The sequence below is a fragment of the Nannospalax galili genome, unplaced genomic scaffold, assembly GCF_000622305.1.
Source record: "Nannospalax galili isolate Female #2095 unplaced genomic scaffold, S.galili_v1.0 scaffold47, whole genome shotgun sequence".
NCBI classification, from domain to species: domain Eukaryota; kingdom Metazoa; phylum Chordata; class Mammalia; order Rodentia; family Spalacidae; genus Nannospalax; species Nannospalax galili.
Window position 1 is genome coordinate 1,580,965 of NW_008357641.1, and position 5,516 is coordinate 1,586,480.

The following is a 5,516-nucleotide window of genomic DNA, read 5'->3' on the forward strand; positions in this document are numbered from 1 at the left end:
TGGAAGAATTGGAGCACACACGTAACAATGCTAGAGAGGGAGAGACAGGAGACCTGCTGGAGCTCCTGGGCCAGCAGTCTAGCCTAACTGGTGAGCTCCAGGCCAATGAGAGACCCTGCTTCAAAGGAGGTGGGCACTGTTCCTGAATGACCAGGTGTCCTCTGACCATCACACGCATGTACACATGTGCACCCACAGACATGAACCTGCAAACACACATTCACACTCAAATGCACAGTAAACAAAGGGGCAAACTGGTTCAGAGGGCAACGATGCTTGCCACCAAGCTTAACCTGAATTTAATTCCCAGGACCCTCATGGTAGGATAGAATTGGTACCTGAAATTTGTCCCCTGACTGCCACATACTCACTGTAGCATATGCATGACCCCCTTCTATGTAATAAATAAATAATTTTTTAAATTTAAAGCACAAACAAAAACCCCAAAGAATTATGTAAATAATCATGGAAGAGTAAATGAAGTTTTAGAGAACCCCAGGCATGACTACTCAGAGGGTGGCGTGTGGTTAGGGAAGGCTTCTTGGAGGAGGTGACCTTGACATTGAGAACTGAAGACTCGGTGACAGCAGAAAGAATTTATAAAAGGTGGCATTCACTGGTTAACACAAAGGCTAAACTTAACTTTGGAAGTAGCAAGGGAGGGAGAGGTCAGCACAGGCGCCAGCTCTCTGGTCTCATCCATCTTGACCTCACCCCCTCTTCTCCAAGAGCTCCCAGCCCCCCAAGGATAGCTGGCTCCCGTCTGTGTCCTGTGACTCTGCGAGATGACAGGATGGTGAGATGGGTCTTCCTCTCTCACAGGGAGCCCCACTGTGCACATTCACATACAATCACTCCCCACACCCTATGGGATAATTACAGGATCAAAGATACGAATGACTCTCAGTTCCTCATTCTGTGAGCCTACACTTGAGTAACAAGTTGTCCATTCATAAACTTGCCCCGGATCTGGATGCTGCTGCCCATGACCAGTTTCATTTCCTTCCCCAATTAAGAAGGTTTATAATGGTACTTTAGAGATTGTTTTCATTTGTGTGTTTAATGTCTAGTGCAAACATGCTTTTCTTTAATGGCTGTTATTTTTCCTTCCATCTGTGGACGTGTCTGGTCTATCCTTCCAGCAAGTCGGTGTCTACTTCTTGAATTTGGCCTGGCCTGGAGGCCTCCATTCTTGCTCCACTTTTTTTTTAAAGTCCTAGCTGACCTGGAATTCAATATATAGGTCAAGCTGGCCTTGAACTCAACAAGATCCAACTGCCTCTGCCTCTTGAGTACTAGTGTTAAAGGCATGCCCTACCACACCTGGCCTCCCATTTTTAAAAAATTACATTTGTTATTTACGTGTGTGTGAGTATATGTGTGTGTGTGTGTGTGTTGTGTGAGAGAGTGTGTGAATGAGAGAGTGTGCACGTGCAGACACGTGTGCATGTGTAGGCTTGCATGTCACAGCACACATGGGAGGCAAGAAGACAACATTCAGGAATTGATTCTGTCCTTCCATCCACCAGGTGAGTCCCTGGGATTGAACTCAGGTTTTCAGGCTTTCTGGCAAGCACCTTTATTCACTGAACCATCTCACTGGTCCCATCTTTTTGTTTTGTTCTATTTTGATAGGCATACATCTTTGTTGTTGATAATACCATTATTATTGGCTGCTGAGCACTTAGGGACCCAAGATGAGGTCCCTGTGAATTAAATCGTGGCCACCCTTAGAGAGTTGCTGTTCATCCTTCACTCTGACAGAAATGAAAAAGCATTGAGCCGGTGCTGGCAAGATGAGAGCATTCAGAAGCTCCTGCTGGTCCTGGCAGTTGTAAACCTGTGGTGTTTTGCCTTATTTACGACGTATCACTTGGCATTATTTAATTATAACTTAATTCCTTGACCTGCTATTTATGCAGCATCAGTGGTTTTCTTCTGTGGTGCTGAAGCTGGGGCCCAGTGCCTTGCCCACACCTGCTCTCTCCCGCAGCATCATCCTCAGCCCCTTCACCTGCCCTTCATGCTCCTAAACACATCTCTTGGGCTGGGGGCATGCAGCCAGATTCTGAGCAGGACACTTCTGGAACAATGAAAGCCGGGACTGGAGCAGGGCTCTGGAGGAGAGTGCTTCTTTAGAATGTGTAAGGCTGATTCAACACCATAAAAACAAACAAACAAGTGATGGATGTTGGCTCTGTGGGTAAAACCCTTGCCTTTAAGTGGAAGAACCTGAGTTTAAATCCCAGCAGAACATAGGTAAAGCCATGTACAGAAGTTCAGAGACAGAATTCATATAACCTCAAAGTCCAGCTGGCCTAGTGTACCCCACAGGGAACAACCAAAGGACCCTCTCTCAATGGGCCTTTAATCCCAGAACTCACAGGCAGAAACAGACAGATCTCTGTGAGTTCGAGGCCAGCCTGGTCTACATAGTGATTTCCTGGCCAGCTGGAGCTACAGAAAGACCCTGTCTCAAAAAAAAATAAAATAAAAAAGAAAAAATCAAACCCTGTCCTCAAAGTGGAAGGTGAGGGCCAACATCCAAGGTTGTCTCCTACATGTGTTGTGTTTTGTACACACACACACACACACACACACACACACATGCATCATAGGCACACATATCATACACAAAACTTTTTTAAAGTAAAAGCCAATGTCTTGGTCTCCCATGGCTCGGTTCTACCCAGGAAACAAATTGGTCCCAACCTCCTAGGCCTGACTGCTCAACACACAAAGGTTGGGACCCCAAATCTAGCCACTGGCTTCCTAGACTACCCCAGGAGGGATGGGTGGGATTGCAGGGTTCTAACAAGGAAACTGACCTGTGTCCTACGTGCATATGCACACACAGACACACACACCACACACATGCACATGCACATATATATACACACAAATACACAGAGGCACACACATATACTGGCACACATAACACACAGAGACACATATTCAGATACATGCATATACATACACACGTGTGTGCACACAAACATACACATGCCATCTTTTGACTTTGATGGGCCTGCTGTGCTGTGCTTGAATGAGGTGCTATGCCCCCCACTGCCAGCTTCTTAGCACTGGTGAACTGACTGTGGGAATGAGGACCTTGGAAGGGAACTGGGCAGGATCATAGGATGAAAATTTCTGCCTCACAGGAGAAATTCAAGAGTAAAATATGGTTGGGCTGTGGGTAACAATGTGTTATGTACTTTAAAATGTTGAGTAGAGCTAGGGAGATGCTCAGTGGGCAAAGGGCTAACTGTGCAAGCATGAGGGCCTGACCTTGATCCCCAGAATCCATGTTAAAAAAAAAAAAAGAAGCTATGTGTGGTGGCACAAGTATACAATCCCAGTCTTAGGAGGTGGAGTTAGGTGGCTCCCTGGGGCCTGCTGGCCAGTCAGCCTAGCCTGATTGTCAAGTTCCAGGCCAGTGAGAGACCGTGTCTCCAGAAAAAGAAAAGGCGGATGGCATCTGAGGACCAACACCTCTGGCTGTGTGTACATGTGCACACCCACAAATGGCTGAGAGACTTTTCATTGTTCTTGCTATGAAAGAAAAGAATATGAGTGTGTTGACTACTTTCCATCAGTTACTGTGACAGAATACCTAAGGTAATCAAGTTATAAGGAGGAAAGTTTGATTTGGGCTCATAGTTCAGTTTTCAGTTCGTTGTCTCTCATACCTGTTCCCTTTGGGCCAGTGGTGAGACAGTGCATCATGATGGAAGCATGTAGCAGAAGCAACTGCTTGCTTCCTAGCAGCCAGGGAGCAGACAGAGTGAGAGCCATGAGAAGCCAGAGTCTGAATATCCCCCTCAGAGACCCACCCTCAATAAACTGGCTTCCTCCCTCTAAGCCCCACCTTGTAAAGGGTCTGCTGCCTCCCAGTAGCACTGCATTATGATCCCAACCATAACAGAAAGGTAACGTGCATGGTAATTAAGTCAAGCTAGCCATTCCACAATGTAGACACGTTTCAAAACACCACGTAAAGGTACTTGCTGCTCCTGCAGAGGACCAGAGTTCGGTTCCCATCATCCACATCCAGAAGCTCACAGTCACCTGTAACTCCAGTGCCCAGGTGTCCAATGACACCCTCTTCTGGCCTCTGTGGGCATCATGCACTCTGGTGAGCAGACCTACACACAGACACGTACACATAAGTAATTTTTAAATCTTTCTTAAAAATCATGCAGTTGGGGCTGGAGAGATGGCTCAGCAGTTAAGAACATTGGCTGTTCTTACAGAAGACCTGGGTTTGAATCCCAGCACCCACATGGCAGCTAACAACTGTCTGTAACTCCAGTTCCAGGGGATCTGATGGCCTCTTCTGCCCTCCACAGGCATTGCACGACACGGGTGCACATATATACATGCAGGCATTACACTCATACACATAAAATAAAATTTTTTTAAAAAATCATGCAGTCTACCATAATTATCTATAATTTGCAGTTAGTATGAAATAGAATTAATTTTATTAATAATTAATTTTCGAAAGTGGTGGCCTCTGCAGCCAGTTAAAGCCAACCAGCTTCCTTTCCTCTTGGAGGCCAGTGTGCAGTGGCTACAAATAGCAGCCCCTTTGATTAGTGGATGCAGCCTGTTGCATGTTTCCTAAAGGGACTTGGAGACAGTTTTCTGGTGGCTGTCCATGCTGTCCCCAACCTTAAATTCAGACAGGTATACGGGGTGCCTTTGGGAAGCCCCAAGGCACAGTGGCTAGGGCTTAGGTTGGCCAGGTTATCATGTTCATTAGCACCTAGCTGTAGAATAAAGAGCATGTGATTGAGGCCCTGTGTAGAGCCAAATTCGAGTTCCCTGACCAGCAGAAGATCCACATCTCAAAGTACTGAGGTCTTACCTTTGCAGATTAATTTGAAGACATGCTATCTGAGAAGTTATTCATCTCCAATGCTTGGGTCAAATGTATCCCCATTTGTGGTCCCCTGGACATGAGGCAGGCCCTGCACTCCTGAGGGCTCCCACTGTTCTGAGTCCTACACCCCACCAAACCCTGTTCAGTAATAAAATCTTATATGCAGTCTAAAAGATGAAATAAAATAAAGGTGGTAGTCATGACTCAGTAGTAGAGTGCTCACCTACTGTGTGCAAGGCCCTGGGTTCCACTCTTGGCTCTGTCAAAAAATAAAAGAAATACAGCAATGCATAAATCAGTTGTAGAATATAAAATATGTGCAGGGGCTGGAGAGATGGCTCAGTGGTTAAGAGCACTGACTGCTCTTGCAGAGGACCCGGGTTCAATTCCCACCACCCACATGGTGGCTACAAACTGTCCCTAACTCCAGTTCCAGGGGAATCCAAAGCCCTCTCTGACCTCTATGGCATTTCACAACATGGGTGCACGCACATACATGTAGGCAACACACTCATACACATAAAATAAAAATAATAAAATTAAAAAAAAAGATCATTCAACATGATCAAGTAGGCGTTATCCCAGAGATGCAGGGTTGGTTCAATATATGCAAGTCAATAAATGTCATTAA

The 5,516-nt window shown here is 45.9% G+C and overlaps 1 protein-coding gene and 1 non-coding gene across 2 annotated transcripts in view; both read left to right on the top strand.

Moving 5' to 3' along the window:
- Cacna1a (calcium voltage-gated channel subunit alpha1 A) overlaps positions 1 to 5,516 on the top strand; it is a 252,884-nt gene that overhangs the window by 147,927 nt on the left and 99,441 nt on the right. The gene's annotated exons all lie outside the window — the stretch shown is intronic.
- On the top strand, positions 4,517 to 4,645 carry LOC115068019. Its single transcript, XR_003847388.1, has one exon. It is a non-coding gene; the product is annotated as a small nucleolar RNA SNORA70 (small nucleolar RNA).